The sequence below is a fragment of the Ahaetulla prasina genome, chromosome 11, assembly GCF_028640845.1.
Source record: "Ahaetulla prasina isolate Xishuangbanna chromosome 11, ASM2864084v1, whole genome shotgun sequence".
NCBI lineage: Eukaryota > Metazoa > Chordata > Lepidosauria > Squamata > Colubridae > Ahaetulla > Ahaetulla prasina.
Window position 1 is genome coordinate 28,118,278 of NC_080549.1, and position 20,065 is coordinate 28,138,342.

Here is a 20,065-nt window from a genome sequence, read left to right on the forward strand (position 1 = left end):
TACGTGGGAGCTTCGAACTGCTCCCTCAATAACCCGCGCAGCCGCGTTCTGAACTAGCTGAAGTCTCCGGGTGCTCTTCAAGGGGAGCCCCATGTAGAGAGCATTGCAGTAGTCCAGGCGAGAGGTAACGAGAGCATGAGTGACTGTGCATAAGGCATCCCGGTCCAGGAAGGGACGCAACTGGCGGATCAGGCGAACCTGATAAAAAGCTCTCCTGGAGACGGTCGTCAAATGGTCTTCAAAGGACAACCGACCATCCAGGAGCACGCCCAAGTTGCGTACCTTCTCCATCGGGGCCAATGATTCACCCATGACAGACAGCCGCATGTGCAGCTGACTGTACCGAGGTGCCGGCATTCACAGCCACTCCGTCTTGGAGGGATTAAGTTTGAGCCTGTTCCTCCCCATCCAGACCCGTACGGCTTCCAGACACCGGGACAGCACTTCGACAGCTTCACTGGGGTGGCCCGGGGTGGAAAAGTACAGCTGAGTATCATCAGCGTACAGTTGGTATCTCACCCCAAAGCCACTGATGATCTCACCCAGCGGCTTCATATAGATGTTGAACAGGAGGGGTGAGAGAATCAACCCCTGCGGCACCCCACACATGAGGCACCTTGGAGTCGATCTCTGCCCCCCTGTCAACACCGTCTGCGTCCGGTCAGAGAGGTAGGAGGAGAACCACCGATAAACGGTGCCTCCCACTCCCAACCCCTCCAACCGGCGCAGCAGGATACCATGGTCGATGGTATCAAAAGCCGCTGAGAGGTCTAATAGGACCAGGGCAGAGGAGTAACCCCTATCCCTGGCCCTCCAGAGATCATCCACCAGTGCGACCAAAGCTATCTCCGTGCTGTATCCGGGTCGGAAGCCGGACTGGAACGGGTCTAGATAGACAGCTTCATCCAGGTACTGGGGTAGCTGACATGCCACCACACTCTCTACAACCTTCGCCGTGAAGCAAAGATTGGAGACTGGCCGGTAGTTCCCTAAAACGGCTGGGTCCAGGGAAGGCTTCTTGAGGAGGGGTCTCACCACCACCTCTTTCAAGGCCGTGGGAAAGACCCCCTCCCGCAGAGAAGCATTTGTAATCCCCTGGAGCCAGCCTCGTGTCACCTCCTGAGTAGCCAGTACTAACCAGGAGGGGCACGGATCCAGTAAACATGTGGTGGCGTTCAGCCTACCCAGCAACCTGTCCATGTCCTCGGGAGTCACAGGATCAAAGTCATCCCAAACCACCTCAACAAGATGGGCCTCAGAACCCTCGCCTGGATCTACCCAATTTTGATCCAATCCGTCCGGTTGAACGATTTTGTCGATAGATAACCGTTAAACTCCTCGGCACGCCTTGTAGGGGTCCTCCCGCCTCCTGTTGAAGGAGCGAGCGGTCACCAAACAGGGCGGCCGGGCGGTTATCTGCCGACACAATGAGGGAGGAACGAGGAACGCCGAACCCTCATTGCCACTAGGTAGGTCCTACTATAGGACCTAACTAGTGTCCGGTCAGCCTCAGAGCGGCTGGATCTCCAGGCACTCTCTAGGCATCTTCTCTGGCGCTTCATCTCCCTCAGCTCCTCGGAGAACCAAGGAGCTGGTTGAGACCGACGCCGGGTCAGAGGCTGCAAAGGCACGACACGGTCCAAAGCTCCAGCCGCGGCCCGTTCCCAGGCCGCAACTAGTTCTTCAGTCGAGTCGTGGGCCAGGTGCTCGGGAAACGGCCCAAGCTCCATCAGGAACCTCTCCAGGTCCATCAGGCGCCTGGGACGGAACCAGCGCATTGGTTCCGTCTCCCTGCGGTGGTGGGTAGCGGTCAGAAAGTCTAGACGAAGGAGAAAATGATCTGACCATGACAAAGGTTTTATTTATATGTTTTAGATCAGGGGTCTCTTAGTAACTTTAAGGTTTGTGGACTTCAACTCCCAGAGTTCCTCAGGCAGCTCCTCAGAAAGCTGGCTGAGGAACTCTGAGAGTTTAAGTCCACAAGTCTTAAAGTTACTAAGGTTGGAAACCCGTTTTAGATAAAAACAGTTAAATTTAAAACTTCCTTAATTTTTAATTGCTGTCTAAAAACCCAACTGCTTTAAAAAAAAACCAATTAACTATTTTTTAATAGTTTACTTACCCATCTGAGGCAGGCAGATTGAGTTGCTTACTGACGAGATGAATTGTAGGCAGGCAGATTCAGTTGCTAGCTGATGCAACTGATTGCAGAAGCCGAAGGAAAGCATGGCTTTGCAGTCCGAAAGGAGCAGCAATTATAGGTAAGTGAGGAGGGGGAATTGGGTGGGCATGGGTGGGGACTGTTGTAAGAGGTTGTAAAAAAATGATTTTAAAAGCCTGTTTAGGATGATCAGGAAGTTTATCTGGGATCGCCAGAGGAAAAAAAAGATTTTAAAAGGCTCCTCTGACGATCCCAGCTGAAGTTGCCTCATGGCAGCCCAGATGATGGCAGCCTCTTAAAAGGATTTTTTCTACAAGCTCTTCAGCTGAAGAGCTTGTAGAAAACATGCTTTTTAAAGGTTCTGGTGATCAGACAATTCAGCTGGGATCGCCAAAGGAGCCTTTTAAACCTTTTTTTTTTACAACCTGTTCAGCCAAGGGAACCGGTTCTGAGAACTTGGCCAGATTTTTGCCAGCGGTTCTTAAGAACCGGTCAGAACTGGTAGCAACCCACCACTGGTACCAAGATCATGTGAAATGTTGGTATTATTTTATACTGCCTTGGTACGATCACATTTGGAATCCTGCCCCCAGCTTTGGTCATCACAATACCAAAGAGATGTTGAGGCTCTAGAAAGAGTGCAGAGAAGAGCAACAAAGATGATTTAGGGGCCTGGAGGCTAAAACATACGATGAAAGTTTGCAGGAACTGGGTGTGTCTAATCTAAGGAAGAGAAAGCCTTCCAATATTTGAGGGGTTGTCCCAGATAAGAGGGATCCAGGCCTGCCTCCTGAGTTCTGCCAGGTGAAACTTTTGCAGATGGGATACGTAGCGCACCTCTTCCACCTGATGGGATGGGTACCTGTAATCAGGAAAGGCAGTCCCTCAGGTAACCTGGCTCCTGCCATAAAAGCATTCAAGGTCAAAACCAGCACCTCAAATGGAACCTGAAGCAAACTTGCAACCCATGGACCTCATGGAGCAGAGCTGTAACATGTGCCATTCTGGGGGCACACATAACTGCCTGTGCCACTGCATTTTGGACCAGCCTCTCTAGTAATCCCCCACTCTTGGGTCTCCAATCGTTGTCAGATAATTACGGCTAGAAGTGGCCCTTGCTCGTTTTCTTGTTCTTTTCATACTTTCAAGCACAGTCCAAGAAAGGAAGAAAGCAGTTTGCTTTGTATCTCTCTGGAGATTCTGCAATTACCATCAGCTAGCTTAATTTGCCAAATGCATGGTCTTTTACATGGCCTAAAGAGCAATTTTGTGTTGCGCCGGTTAGAGAAACTGTTTGACAGCCCACAAAGAATACTCCCCCCCCACAATCCTTTTGTTATTCTAAGTGAACAAATACTTTTAAATTACATTTCCTGGAAAAGGATTTCTGCATTGCTATTTTCGTATTGTACTACAGGTTTACAGCTCATATAACAGCTGAGAATATCAGATACAGCCATCAATGGCCAGTCCCAGAAGCAGTCAGAAACTAGAGGTCTCCCTTTGCCCCTGAATAAAGGCTCTGTTAGCACAAACAATTAAGAAGCAGAGCTTATTGTGATTTCTCCTGAAGAGAAATTATGATTTCTCCCAAAGACCAAAGCCTTAGTAGAGCTCCTTTGATAATGTAATCCTTGACCCCAGTTACGTCCGTCAGTCAGGCAAAAGGGAAAGCCACTGAGGGTCCCTGCTGCTCTCTGAGCTTGGTGTTTTCTTGCAGACCTTTCATTACCCAAACTAGGTAACGTCATCAGGAGCATTAGTCTGGGTAATTTCTGCAAGAAAACAACCAAGCTCAGAGAGCCCTCATCTCAATCCTGAGCTACGAATTTTCTCCTTTATTGGTAGATAAAGCTACTTCATAGAATGATCCATTCTCAGGACCTTACACTCTTCAGTAGTTGTTTCCCTTTCCTGCCCATCCTCCCCCAGTGCTCAGGCTCCAAATAGTTTGGTTTTGATACTGGATCTGAGTTATGAAAACTGAGGGAAAACTTTACTCTGGGTGCCTTTTGTCTTGCTGCCAAACAACTGCAATTACTTGATCTTTCTTGACCTTCCGTTCCCTTGCTAAGATGATCTCTCGGCGTATAAATGGGAAACATATTTTTGTATTCTTCTCTGTTTATTCTTCTGTCCTGTGCAATTAGTATATTATTTTAAATTGTCTTACAATTTTTGTTTGAAACTCTACTGCTTTTAACTTCCTGTTTTGGGTTTTGGTTGCTGTAATGGAGAAAGCAGAGAGTTAAATCCAAGTCCAGCTAATTGGTAAAAGATGGGCAACTCAAGGTGAGATTTGGAAAAGGAGGTCAGAAATAGAAGAAGGGCGGTTTGGTAACAACAGGCTGACTTTTTGGTCCGACGTTATGGTAACCCCAGATAGCTAGTCATATAGTTTGAGGTGCAAATCAGACAACTGGGTTAACTAAGCAAACTGTGGCCGACTTCCATGCTGCTTGAATTCAGCCATACTGTATGCTGCTAAGTTTACTCATCACCTCCTTTATGATTTGATTCTTCTACTGGGTGGATCTCAGCTTAGGTCTCAATGACATCAGAGAGAAAAGTTAGTCATGCCTTCAGCCCCATCAGCTTCACTAGGAACTAAATACCACCATGTTAGGGTCCAACTGACAGTTTTAACTTTGTATTTTAAATCTATTTTTACAGGTCAAACTGAACAGTCAAGCAACAACTTTTAATTAAAAACAGCGTAAGCCCCTGCATGGTTCCATGCTGTTCCTTTCCGAATAAGAAGCAGCAGGTGGACATGAAAAACGCACACAGCCAGTCATGGATAAGAATCCAAGGAGAGCACCCTGGGGATCCCTGTGTGGGGTAAAGAGAGAGGGAATGTTCCTCTCGTGTGCCAGAAGAAGAAGTGAAACATTAGCACACTAAATCTGGAAAGCTTGTCAGGGCAACTTCCTTTAGCTCTTCTCTTGCCACCCCACCCAGTCCCAGCCTTCTGCTTCTTCTGCTGAAGCTCCATCTCCATTTGCTTTCTGGAATACCCTTTCACTACCCTGGTTGGTCGGTCAACGTCTTTGTACTGAGAAGGTCTGTCTCTGGGCACATGGGGGATGGCTCATTGCCTTCCTAGCCTGACTTTCTTCCAGGAGTTCCAAGAGATTATTCAAATAGTCCCTCCATTTCTACCCTCTCACAATATGAATGCGGTAAAATCAGTTGTAAGTAGCTGCCCCATCTCACCCAGTGAGCTTCTGCCAGTGAGGGTGGATTTAGAATAGAATAGATAGAATATAATTTTTTATTGGCCAAGTGTGATTGGACACACAAGGAATTTGTCTTGGTGCATATGCTCTCAGTGTACATAAAAGAAAAGATACGTTCATCAAGGTACAACATTTACAACACAATTGATGATCAATATATCAATATAAATCATAAGGATTGCCAGCAACGAGTTATAGTCATACAGTCATAAGTGGAAAGAGATTGGCGATGGGAACTATGAAACGATTAATAGTAGTGCAGATTCAGTAAATAGTCTGACAGTATTGAGGGAATTATTTGTTTAGCAGAGTGATGGCCTTCGGGAAAAAACTGTTCTTGTGTCTAGTTGTTCTGGTGTGCAGTGCTCTATAGCGTCGTTTTGAGGGTAGGAGTTGAAACAGTTTATGTCCAGGTTGCGAGGGGTCTGTAAATATTTTCACGGCCCTCTTCTTGATTCGTGCAGTATACAGGTCCTCAATGGAAGGCAGGTTGGTAGCAATTATTTTTCCTGCAGTTCTAATTATCCTCTGAAGTCTCTGTTTTTAAGCCAACCTCTTCCCAGTTCTGGTCTGATCTTGTCACCTCTACTTCCTGTGCCTGCACACACACACACACACACACACACACACACACACACACAGGCCCTGTCCTGCCTTTGTCTTGTTGGACCTGCCTGTCCAAAGGATTCATGTCATTAGTTTCCTTCACCTCTTCTGTGCTACAATCTGACAAGATTATGGTCTCTGAGGTAAGGCTTACTTGGAAAGTCCTGCTTGTTTCACAAGGTTTGCTTCCAGGTAAGTAAACCTGTAGCCTTAGACTCTCATGGTCTGCTGGCTCAACTGCAAATGGCTGGAGAATAATTTAAAAGATGTGTAAAAGGAGGCAAAGGTTGCAACTACAAACCACTGCTTATTGTGGCCAAACCCCTTCTGTACAAGAGCAAGTAAATTCCGGGGGGATATTCAATCCCGAATGTGTTTCATATTTGAATACAAATCAATGTAGAAACCATTTTGGATGACAATTTTAAGGAAGGGTACGCACCACATATGAAGTTTGGGTAATTTAAGAATATAATACTCCATTTTTAAATTGTTAAATTTGCCAGATTTCCTCTAGTTCCCAGAATTTCTTACCTCAATTTATAATGGGTACTTTCGGTTAATAATTGCATAATAGCCTGATTTTAATATTGTTTCATTTTAATACTGAAAGAAATCAAATTACATAACATCTGAGGATTTATATTAATGTCAGTTTTAAAGTTCGAAGGCTAACTGTATAATGCTTGTCAATCTCTTGTTCTTTATTCCTTCCTTGTTTTATTTTTTTATTGTCTTTGTAGAATTAATCAATTAAGAAATTGGATGGGAAACATACAGACAGAGATGCAGATACTTGCCAGGAAAATAACCTGAAATTGCGAGGAATGGAATTGAACTTGAATGAGACAGAGATATCCACCCTGCTAAGACATAGCGCAAGTTTGTTAACTTCGAGTTTAGCATGTTAAGTGAAACCATCCAATTGTGGCTTATCGAAAAACAGTTTAGTGCCCAATGTCAATCAGGCAATGTCTGATTGTTACGTAACATTAAAAATAAGATGTATTCATTTATTTAATCAATTTACTTGGCTGCCTATCTCCCAAATGGGACTGGGGGTGCTGACGTCAGAACAATAATAAAAAAGCAATATTAACAACCTACAAAGGACAAATCCAAATGCAAAAAAATCAACAAGGATCTCTCAGTGAGCCATCTAGCCTCCCAACCCTCCAGCCTCCGGAGCTACAGGAAGTATCCTGTGCGTTTCCTTTGCGTAGAGCAATGCATTATCAGAGGTTTCGTGGGACATTCTGTAAACCATGGAATTGGCAACATCATTTCAAGAGAGAATACCAAAACCTGGCAAGCTTCAGCCATATACATACTTAACATTGTTTGTTAAACGTGAAGATGAGGACCCAGATTGTTGGGGGGGCAATAAGTTGACTTTGTAAATATATACAAATAGAATGAGACTATTGCCCTATACATTGTAAGCCGCCCTGAGTCTTCGGAGAAGGGCGGGGTATAAATGTAAACCAAAAAAAAAAAAAAAGATAAAGTTATTCCGTCTCGTCCTTAGACTCGCACCTGCAGGACAGAAGGCAAATCCAAGACTTGTGCTGTCTTTAGGGCTGCGCCCTTTGGAATAGGTGGTGTTTAGCGTGAGAGATGCCACATTGTCATTATTTCTGAAATGCTGTCAGCATGGCCTTTGCCAGGGCACTCAGAGTAGCAATAGCAATAGAAAGAGCACTTAGACTTATACACTGCTTTGTAGTGCTTTTACAGCCCTCTCTAAGAGGTTTACAGAGTCAGCCTCTTGCCCCCAACAACTAGGTCCTCGTTTTACCCACCTTGGAAGGATGGAAGGCTGAGTCAACTTTGAGCCGGTGAGATTCGAACTGCCGAACTGCAGCTACCCGTCAGCTGAAGTAGCAGTACTGCACTCTAACCGTTGTGCCACCTCGGCTCATAGTGTAGCCAGAATGCCTCCAAAGGCACAAGTAAAATCTAGGACGCACACGCTCACACACGCACACCTGTGTATGCAAGATTAATGGCCAATCCTGTGAGAAATAACTTGGGAGACTAGAGGCCGAGGCTGGTTTGCAAGAGGAACAACTCTCCCCTTTGGCTTTTCTCCAGACATTCCTGAAAGAGCTGGATGAGTTGTCACTATCCACTTGGGGTCTCTGGGGGGCTGGATCTGATAACTGGATGTCATGTAGCATTTTCATTTTGTAGAATTTTAAGCATAATACTTTAAATATTATGCCTCTGGTGGCTCAGACTGCTAAGACAGTCTGTTATTAACAGCAGCTGCTTGCAATTACTGCAGGTTCTAGTCCCACCAGGCCCAAGGTTCACTCAGCTTTCCATCCTTTATAAGGTAGGTAAAATGAGGACCCAGATTGTTGGGGGCAATAAGTTGACTTTGTATATAATATACAAATAGGATGAAGACTATTGCTAACATAGTGTAAGCCGCCCTGAGTCTTTGGAGAAGGGAGGGATATAAATTCAAATAAAAAATAAAAATAAAAAAATAGGAAATTTATGACTTTATTTAGATACGGCTCAAAATAGACCCCCTCCCCCAATCTGTCATTCAGGATTGTAACTCCTTGAGTTCCCAGCTTTTGTTAGCTGAGAATTTGTCTATTTTAGCCAAATTTTATTTCCAAGGTGCTCATTTGAGAAGCTGACTCAAGGATTCCTTATCCTGTAGACGCTGGAGAATTCAAGGGTTAAAAGACCGTTAATAGCTGTTCAGAGTTTGTGACTCCCAAGTCCAGCAGTGGGAAAAGAAAAATGCTGCTGTGATATAGTCATTTTTCCTTGTAACGTTCTATGCCTTTTCCTTTTACACAATGTTCTACCATCCCCATTAGAAGGAATCTGTAACAAAAAGGCAAATAATTTTAGGTAAAGTGTCTATCATTTCAGGAAATGTGCTACGATTATTCCAAATTGGGCCAAGATTTTTTTTAAAAAAATCCGAAGTGGATGCTTTCAGCTGCTGGTTTTCCTGACTGAAGCAACACAGTGCTAAACACATTTCAAGGCAAATGAGACATTCTGTGGTAATATGTTTGCACTTTGCTTCACTAGTAATACTGATTTTATATATTTACAGGGAGTTCTTGAATTACAACAGCAATTGGGACCAGGACTACCATTGCTAAGTAATGCAGTCGTAAAGCATAACATCACATGACCTTGTTGCTTAGCAACAGCAATCCAGGCAGTCCTGGTTGTCACTGCAATCCCCAAATGCACCGGTTATTAAGCAAGAAATGGAAGGAATCTCAGGTGGGGCTGATTGGGGGCGGGGGAGGTCCTGAGAGGCACCGTTAAGTGGGAGGTTGCAGTGCGATATGAGCAGTGGGAGCTCAGGAATGGGGGAGACCAATGGAGGAGGCTGCTGGTGGATGCCTGTGTCTGGCTGGAGAATGCCGGTGCAGGTGTGCATGGGGGGGGGCAGGGAAGGAAGGAAGGAAGGTAGGCCTATGCATAGGGTGCAGGTCATGAAAGTGCATGAAGCCAATCCATGCAACATCCCGCCTCCCAACCAACACTCCGCCTCCCAATTACCCACACCTGACCCATCACAAGAGCCATCACAAAACCTTCACTTGACATGACCTCCCCATCACAAGACCTACTGGCCACACAAAGCCCTTATCAGCAGAAGAAGAGGGACATCCTCTAAATTCCGCTGAAAAAATTACTTAGACTGGTAACAAAAGGTTCAGAAGCTCAGAGAACGAACCTCCACCCTCAGCTCTGCTTCCTCTCTACTGCCCGTGACTTCCTTGCCATCTTCTCCCACTAACGGACCAATGGTTTCTTGGTCATTTTTCTTGTTTTTTATATGTTGAAAGAAACTTTTAAAAATTATTTTTAACGTTTGTTGGCAAGTCTTACTTTCTTCTGAGACTCAGCTTCCCTGACCTCACCTTTGCAAGTTCAGGCTATTCGTTGGTGTTCTGTTTAGTTAGTTATATGTCCTTTTTCCATTTTTTGTATTTATCCTTTTTGTCTTTCAGCTGATCAGAGAGCTGTTTGTGCAGCCACACTGGTTTCTTCTCGGGAAGAAATGAAGGGGTGGGGGGGCTGGGTTTAGGGAAATGAAAGAATTGCTTGCTGCTTTGTGTGGGGCCTTCAGATTCCGCCTAACTTTACAGCAGGTCCTTTCACTTCGTTTCGTGCACCAGTTGTGACCCTTCCTAGATCAGGAGTCCCTGCACTCAGTCACTCAACTTCTGCTCATTTCACATTTGGACTACGGCAGTGCGCTCTACATGGGGCTTCCCTTGAAGAGCATTCAGAAGCTGCAGCTGGGGCAGAGTGTGTGGCTGGACAGTTCTTCAGGCCCCTAAAGTGGCCCATGTTGCCAGTTCGCTTCCAGGTCCAATTCAAGGTGTTAGTTATTACCTTTAAAGCCCTGCATGGCATGGGTCCAAGACCCTGATGGGATTGTCCCAGCCAACCCATGCTGGCAGAAGGGGCATAGTGTGGATACCGTCAGCCAAGGAAGTTCACCTGGCCTGCTCCAGGAAAAGAGCCTTCTCCACCATGGTTCCTTCCCTTTGAAACATCTCCTCCCCACACCTCCTGAGCTTCCGTAAGAGCCTGAAGGCCTGGTTTGGCCGCTTGGCCCAATGGGAGAGCTTCACCCTAGAGATGGTTGTTTGATGAATAGATAGTCCAGACAAGGAATAATGGATGGAAAGTGACCAAGGAGAGATTCAACCTAGAAATGAGGAGGAACTTTCTAACAGTGAGAACAATCAACCAATGGAACAGCTTGCCTTCGGAAGTTGTGGGAGCTTCATCACTTGAAACTTTCAAGAAAAAATTGGACTGCCATTTATCAGAAATGGTGTAGGGTCTCTTGCTTAAGTGGGGTGTTGGACTAGATGACCTATAGGTCCCTTCCAACTCTGTTAATCTGTTAGTTCTGCCTCCCCTCCTACATCTTGTGACAATGATTTTACTTAGTTTGCATTGTCATTTTATTGGGTTGGAATATTTCCTGGATCAGAATCCCTGCATTCTGAAAAGAAATTCAAGAAATTTAGAGGAAATATTATAATTTCTGGACTGTGCTTCCACATACTATATAGGATTTTCTCTTTTGTGCTTTGGAAGAAGATGCTGTGAGGTTTTCTTAAAAAGTGAAATAGGAGTAGATGCAGAGTACTTTGGCATTATACAATCTCAAAGACTTTAATGATTTGATGGCTTTTTTCCTTTTCTATGAAAACCTTTTCTAAACATCTCCTCTTCTAAACATTCTATGCTTTTTCTGACTCAAAGCAATACTTTAAGGATTTCATTTGATATAAATTTGTATCCTGAATAACTTCCATGATTGCTAATATTCACACAAGAATTTTGAGCCATCTTAAACGAGCCTCAAATGCAGGAGCTGATGCAGAAATGTTTTCTATCTTTTTCCCCTGATATTAAAAAATAAGGTGGATTTAAATCACAATTACTGAGCAATATAAATACTTCTATTTATGTCACACTAATGAGTTTTGGAAGCAATTACAGGTGCATCTGCAATTTCTTATGAGGAAATTTCTATATGGTGAAGGATCCTAAGTGTTAAAATTCTTTTTGTAATTTTTATTCTGTGCATATATGTGTACACACACGTGTGTATGTATACCTTCTATATGTATTCTATGTCTATGACTTTTGGGAGGACATACAGAAGAAGCATCATCATTTTCCATGACTACATGACTAGAGGAGCTCTGGTGGCGCAGTGGACTCTGCCCACTGCCTGGAGTACAATCCTGACCGGCTGAAGATTGACTCAGCTTTCCATTCTCCGGAGGTCCGTAAAAAGTGGACCAGATTGTTGGGGGCAATACGTTGACTCTATAAACTGCTCAAAGAGGGCTGTAAAGCATTATGGGGTGGTTTTGAATATAGTTTACATTATTGTCAGAATACAAAACACAAATACAATGTGCAACCAACAAGATTTGGTTATTTTTGTATAATTCTGTCTTCATGTCTCTCCCTGGAGAGTAATGATGTTTTCTCATAATGCAACTAACCTCCTAATGTACTACTAAGAGCCGTGGTGGCACAGTGGTTAGAATGCAGTATTGCAGGCTACTTCTGCTGACTGCCAACTGTCTGGAGTTTGGCAGCTGATTCTGACCTGCTCAAGGTTGACTCAGCCTTCCATCCTTCCATGGTCAGGTAAACTGAGGACCCAGATAATTGTCAGCCATATGCTGACTCTGTAAACCACTTAGAGAGGGCTGTAAAGCACTGTGAAGTGGTATATAAGTCTAAGTGGTATTGCTACTGTGTCTCAAGTTGATGTACACTGAGTTCATAATTAGCATTTGACAGAGCAGAGCCTAGAGAATCATAGGCCCAGATTTAAAGATCTGACGTTCAAGAGGAGTAACTCCCATTACACAACGAAACAGCTGGTATGGAAATAATTGACCCCGTGTGGAATACAATCAATTTATGACTGTAGCTTTTCTATAGACCAATACCCTCAACCGACTGTCTGGAAGCCTTTGAAATGCATTCTGCTTCACATTTATCTCATTTGAATGTTCAGATGCTAGAGTGCTGAATTGGTAGGGACTAAACATTGAGCAGTCAGATTGCTAGGTGGAAGTTTTTGAATATCCATTTGGGGGCAGGATTTACACATGCTAGATGAATATCTATATCTTTAGCTGTATCATCTGTATGTTTCTGAATCTATGCCTATATTTATCTATATAGTCATGTTTGTTATGTCTTTAACAAAGAATGGTCTCCCATTCTTGCATTGTTAGAAGGGATTCACTTTTCCAATGTTGTATCAAATTGTTTCTTGTCACTATATCTTAGAAGGTGCTTTTGTGATATTTTTCATTTATGCTCTCAAGAGTTTATTTTTGAAATGTTCAGAATGTTTACATTTATGGCCTTTCAATCATTTTAGAATTGTTTATGCATTGTAGAATATTCCTTCTTTACTGTGGTTCTTCCAGCGTTTGTTATTTAATGATTTGCCCAGCTTCTTAATCATTCAGAGGTTATATAGAGCTGTGGTGGTGCAGTGGTTAGAAAGCAGCACTGCAGGTCTAACTCGCTGCTCACTCCAGGAGTTCGATTCTGTGCAGCTCAAGCCTGACTCAGCCTTCCATCCTTCTGAGGTCGGTAAAATGAGGACCCAGATTTTGGGGGCCATAGGCTAACTCTGTAAATTGCTTAGAGAAGACTAGCAAGCACCGTGAAGCAATATATGTCTAAGCACTATTACTACAGTATATATTATCTATAAAATATTTTATACCAGTTTTTCTCTTAGATTGTATTTTGGAGTAAATTCCATTGATTTCCCCCCCCCCCCGTAACTCTACCCATTGTTCCACTATAATTACTCCTTTGAAGTTTTGCACCAATTTTATTATGTAGCTTTTCATTTGTTCTGCCAACAACTGAAACAATTGAAAACTATGGGGATGGCCTTGAGTTGTCCATTTTCTTGAATGTACTTTTATTGGTTAAATCAAGTTTCTGTCCGTCTGTCCACTCAGCCCTGGACAGCAACCTGGAGGAGTAAATGGAGATACGAACTCCAACCAGGTTGTCTCTCTTTAGCCAACTGGAGTGTCTAAGGCCCGTGTGCTATTCAAAGAGAGGAATAGCTACCCTCTAATGCAGTGGTTCTCAACCTTTATAGTGCTGCAACCCTTTTAATACAATTCCCCACGATGTGGCGACCCCAACCGTAAAATTATTTTTTTTTAGGCAGCGATCTCACGCGCCTCAGCAGCCGCAGAAGGGGGGGAAAAGCGGCAAACTTTTTTTGAATTTATTGCGCCTGAAGCCATATTGGCTAGCGATCTGAACTGCTTGCGATTGCCTTGAGGACGGAGGCATTAAAGCGGAGACTCCTCCCCTATTAAGTTTATCACGCCTGAAGCCAGATTAGGCTAGTGATTGGGAGTGATTGCAGCTGGCTTGAGAGGGAGACATCAGAGCAAAGATTTCTTTTTTAATTCATCGTGCCTGAAGCCGAATTCGGCTAGCGATTTGAAGAGCCTGCAGCTGGCTTGTGGAGTCAACCATTGGAGCGCGATTCTTCGACTCGCAAGTATACTTCCCATATTTCCGATGGTCTTAGGCGGCCCCTGGCAAATCGTCATTCGACCCCCAACGGGGTCACGACCCACAGGTTGAGAACCGCTGCTCTAATGCAAGTTCCTCAGGGGCCTTCTGTAGCAGTGATTTCTTTAAAACGTGTCTCCAGGGACCAGATGAAATCTTTTCTGACATTAATCAGTTTCTACTCCAATATCTTAAGAATTAAAGGCTGATCTCTTATGTTTGCTTATTTCATAAATAATAAACCATGGTTTTCTAAAGTTTTCACTTACAACTGTTACAGCATCCCTGTGGTCACGAGATTAAAATTTGGACGCTTGTTTTGATGGTTGCAGTGTCTCAGGATTATGGAATCCCCTTTTGCGACTTTCTGACAAGCAAAGTCAATGGGGAAGCCAAATTCATTTAACAACCATGTTACTAATTTAATATCTGCAGTGATTCACTTAGTAACTGTGGCAAGAAAAGTTGCAAAATGGGGCAAAACTCATTTAAAAAGCCTTGCTAACCCACAGAAATTTTGGGCTCAACTGCAGTCGTAAGTCAAGGGGTATCCTTAGGAATGTTGCATATTGACATACAGTACTGAGGAAATGCATCAAAATTAGTTTGAACATGTATACATTGATCTACGGTGCTGGAAACGAGATGATGACCTGACGTGTTCAGTTCGTTGAGACAGAAAGTGTATCGGTGAGGTCAGCGGTGCCTTTGGCCTGGTGTTGGGTTTATGAGAGTTATGCGTCCTGATTCCTGATTGTGTTGTCAGGCAGGTGCTGCTTCTATTGCTAGAATTTCTGCTGACGCTTTGGCCATTTGATGTGGGAAAGTGGTAGCGACAAGAAGCATGTAGAGGTGGCCAGAGCAGCAGCTCCAATGGCTTCTAAGTGTCTTCTCTTATACGATAGGTAGGCTTCTTAGTTTACTGGGAAATAAAGGAGAATATAACAATATGGGACTTTACTAAAATATAAACTAAAATGTAATATACACCAGGAGCATAAACACACAAACAAAAAAGTGCCCATCACTATTAATATGTAGCTTTTGCAGTCTGCCTGTGGGAGGAGACCATTTTCAGAACAACTGGAAACTGCCTGGGGGAGCAACCGTACACGCGCCATAAGGGTTGCATAAGCTAAAAGAATTTCCCAAATACTTCCTTTGAACTATTAATAGGATGTGAAAGTACATGCATGTAGAAGGAAGACGCTCTTGTAGAAAGTTTCCTTGTATTATATTATTTGGACTGATATAAATACTCTCTGCTTGGACTGTAGCGGATGTTTTCTGGCCAACTCCAAGCAGCATGGCTGAAATATTACTTAGTTCTGTTTCAAGTTGAATTCTGGCCTGGTTTATAACTGAAAAGCCTTTGTAGAAGGAGGAATATTTCTAGCAGAAAAGTTCCTCCTTGAGGGTTGGGGGTCCAGAGACTTTGGAAATCTTTGTCTCACCTTTGCAGGTGATCCAGCGGCTTCAAATGCTCTTGAGAGCCATTGGTGGGAACGGCCCTGCAAGCAGCAGAGAGCAGTTGGGTCCTGTTCTACTGGAAGCTGCAATACAGGTAGTCCTCGAATTACAACCATTTGTTTAGTAACTAATCGAGGAGAGAAGCAACCTGAAATTAAGGAGAAACTTCCTAATGGTGAGAACCAGTGGAACAGCTTTCCACCAGGAGTTGTGGGTGCTCCATCACTGGGAGTTTTTAAGAAGAGACTGGACAGTCACTTATTTGAAATGGTATAGGGTCTTCTGCTTGAGCAGGGGGGCTGGACTAGAAGATCTCCAAGGTCTCTTTCAGCTCTATTCTGATTGATCTAATTTTACTGGATCTCTCTGTGGTACTGAAATCTCCACCACACATGAAATTTTGGAGTTCTATTAGATCCTGTTATCATTTGTTAACACTCTTTTGCATAAGTCAGTGATCATTCCTTTCTAGACTGAAACAAACGGCCAGAGTTATCCGTGTCCTGACAAATTCTAGATTCTTCATTTGTGACAACCTCGAGAGGCTGCATGGATTCCAAGGCATCCAGAAATATCCAATTCAGGAGAACTCCCCCGGGGGAGGCTTCAAGACACCAGAGGTGGGTTTCAGCAGGTTCTGACCAGTTCTGGAGAACTGGTAGCTGAAATTTTGAGTAGTTCAGAGAACCGGTAAGTACCACCTCTGACTGACCCTGCCCCCATCTATTTTCTGCCTCCCAGATGATTGGGAGGAAATGGGGATTTTGCATTAACCTTCCCCTGGAGGGGGGAGGGAATGGGTATTTTACATTATCCTTCCCCTGCCATGCCCACCAAGCCATGCTGACGCCCATCAAGCCACACCCACAGAACCGGTAATAAAATATTTTGAAACCCACCACTGCAAAACACCTTATCTTATATATATTGTGAGTGTGTGTGTATGGTAGTAATTTTATTAAAGATTAAAAAGTAATATCAACTGAAAAAATAGAATAAAACGAATTGAATATGCAGAAAAAAAGAAAGGAAAACTAGAAAAAAATAGTAAAGAAAAAATTTATTTTTTATTTTTATTATTTATCAAACTTCTATACCGCCCTTCTCCCGAAGGACTCAGGGCGGTGTACAGCCTTCATTTAAAACAATAAATATACATATTAAAATAACCATTAAAAAGCTTATTCAATGAAAGGCCAGATTAAAACCGTCGATTGACCATAAAAATACCCAATAAAATTACCATTAAAAGTTTAAAATTTAAATTTAGAATTTAGAATTTAAAGTCATTTTAAAGTTAAAAAATAAAAACATTGTAGAGAAATAAAACGATTTCCTATAATTCTCGCAACAAATATAAGCAATTTTAATAACTTATCACCTTCTCTTAAAGTAGAAATGATCTCAACTTCGCCTCTGCCATCTCTTATTTAAAACAAGTCCATTAGGTGTCATCATTTCAGTCCTGATGTCAGCAAAATTAAAGATTACCAGAGATAACGTATCTGTCTTAACCTTATCTGAGAAACCAACTTTATATTTCTTCCTTTTACCTCTTACAATTGTGATCTTTCGTACCTTCAAATAATGTCATAGATAGAACTTGATTTCTTTTCATTTGTTCTTTGTTCCTTCAAAATTCTTCAAAACTTAGCAAGACTCTTTTGTAAATCTAATATAGGAAAACTATCCAGGTTACTGTTTTGGATTATTTTTTGTATATCTCATTTAATTATTAAAATATCAGTTGGTTTCTTTCTTATATGCAGTGTAGCATTTTTTTCTGAGTCATTCTTGCACAAATTCATGTTTAATTCAGTCTTACTCTTCTAGGTAGAATTTGCTTTGGTTCCATAAATAAGAGTCTAGACACAAACTATCTATAGAAGCAGACCTTTTTAAAACGTAACTTCTGATTTCTACATTCTGCTGCAGCTGCCAGCCCTGCTACTTGTGGAGACATCTTTGGTCTCCCATTTCTGCTCCTGAGGTCTGTCCCAAAAGTGCTTTTTCAAGAGGCAACTGGACTTTCTGGTTTTTCTTTGAAGGCGTTTTGCTTCTGATCCAAGAAGCTTCTTCAGCTTTGAAGCAAAACGTCTTCAAAGAAAAACCAGAAAGTTCAGTTGTCTCTGGAAAAATCACCTTTGGGACAACAATGAGAATCAGTCATCCAGAAGTCTGTTTCTGCCCGTTTCCTGTGGATGCCCCCTCCTATCCAGATTTCTTCTCCCATGCTTCCATCATTTTTGGCTCTGAGGGAGATCCAGAAGTATTTTACAAGAAGAGTTCTCCATTCCTCTGAAAACAATAAAATACCTTATCCCACTAGACTTGAAATCCTAGGCTTAGAAAACTTGGAACTCCGTCGCCTTCGACAAGACCTAAGCTTAACTCACAGAATCATCTATTGTAATGTCCTTCCTGTTAAAGACTACTTCAGCTTTAATTGCAATAATACTAGAGCAACTAATAGATTTAAACTTAATGTCAACCGCTTTAATCTAGATTGCAGAAAATATGACTTCTGTAACAGAATCATCAGTGCTTGGAACACTTTACCTGACTCTGTGGCCTCTTCTCACAATCCTAAAAGCTTTAACCAAAAACTTTCTACTATTGACCTCACCCCATTCCTAAGAGGACCATAAGGGGCGTGCATAAGCGCACAAACGTGCCTACCGTTCCTGTCCTATTGTTTTTCTTTTCTTCTTCCTATATATATATATATAAGCATATATATATATATATATATATATATATATATGCTTATACCTCCTAATATTTACTCATATATGTGTTTATATACTATATAATCTTTTTGTATGATACCTACATATATTGTTGTGACTAAATAAATAAATAAATAAATAAATAAAACCTGCTTTCACAGACACTTTGCCTGCTCCCTCCCCCTGCCTTTTTTCTTTTTTTTAATGGGATGACCGATTAGCAGAAGTCTGAAGACTGACTAGCATCCAGCATTCCTGGCTCCAAGCCTGTAACTGAAGTGTAATTGTAGGAATGCCTGCTCTACTTCTGTAAGGTGTCTGGAAGCAAATTCCTTTCCTCATGGCCACAGCTCTCAGAAGCCCCGATTTCTCATTTCTTTCCTTCATATGATGTTCTTAGCATACAGTTCCCATAACGATGCCTGTAACTAACCCCTTTTTTGAAACTTCAGCTCTTTAACAGCACTCAAGCAGTAGCTGCACAAATGGGGATAATCAGTAGATGGCAGCCAACAGATACAAAAACTCTTTGCTCCACTGGTTGTTAAGTCTAACTGTGAAATAAATGAGTACAGCTTGAGGAATTTTTTTTAAAAAGTTTCGCGTGGCCAATTGCTGTGCACGGGATAACCAGAACATTGTGCAGACCAACTGGAGGAGATCTCACACAGTGGAGTATGGTGGATAGAGCTTGAATTTCAGCCGATTTCAGTCCCTTGGAACATTGTGTGTGTGATCTACATAGAGCAGGGCAGAGTTGGGGTTAGGGCAATTCCATCACTTTACCTCCTGCACATTCCAGCCATGCTGCGGGGGCAGCAACATTTAAGGCAGCATGTGGAGTAGAGCAAACAGCTGTGTGGATCTACTCACAGTCTTTTCCGCCTGTGCACCAGAGACCCTTATTTAAGGAGTAAGCAGAGTTTTCCCAGCTTTTAAACACTGCATTTTGGCTTAGATCAGTTTTCATTTTACTGTCTCTTGGAACAGACTGCAGTACAGGTTAGCGTCTCTCAGTCACCAGCAGTTTTTATTTTATCTTATTCATTCTTTCTTTACAAATTTATCAACACACCTCCCCCTTTTGTATGATAGGCTGTGAATATATCTTTATGCAAGAAGAGTGCAATAATTTTTTGGGGGAAATTTACAGCTTACCACAAGTTCTTTAGGAACCAGAAATGGTGAACTCTCTTCAGACCTTCAAGCCTAGAATTAAAGAACAGCAATTTGGGCCAGGCCTGAATAGCTTCTCTTTTTACATCAGCCTTTTCCTACACCATTGTTCACCATCTGCAAAATTTCTTGCTTTCTCCATATCCATTTGGGCAAAGGACGACTCAGGACTTTTTACCTGACTTGTGGGTATGGTATGAACAGTTGCTAATCCAGCTTTCATGGACCTTCTGCCCTCCATAAATTGGGACTACAACTTCTAGAAGGTTATAGCTAGGGCAGGCTGCTTGAATACAAATATTAGCTGACTACATTTATACAAGGAGGAAAAATATTTCTCTTCACTTTGATCATGAAGAGTGGTTTTGTAACTGAGCTTGCATTGCTTGTTAACACGTTTTCAACATAAACGTCTAGAGAAAAAAATGGCAAAAAAAATATCCAGAACATCAATTTAAATCCTGTATTAGGGTTAAGGAAGAATGCACAGGCTAATAAACATGGATTACTACTTTTTGGTAGAAAGAAAACCAACTATTTTCATTTTGCTGAAACCAAAGCATTATCAAAAACCAATTTCTTATAAACTT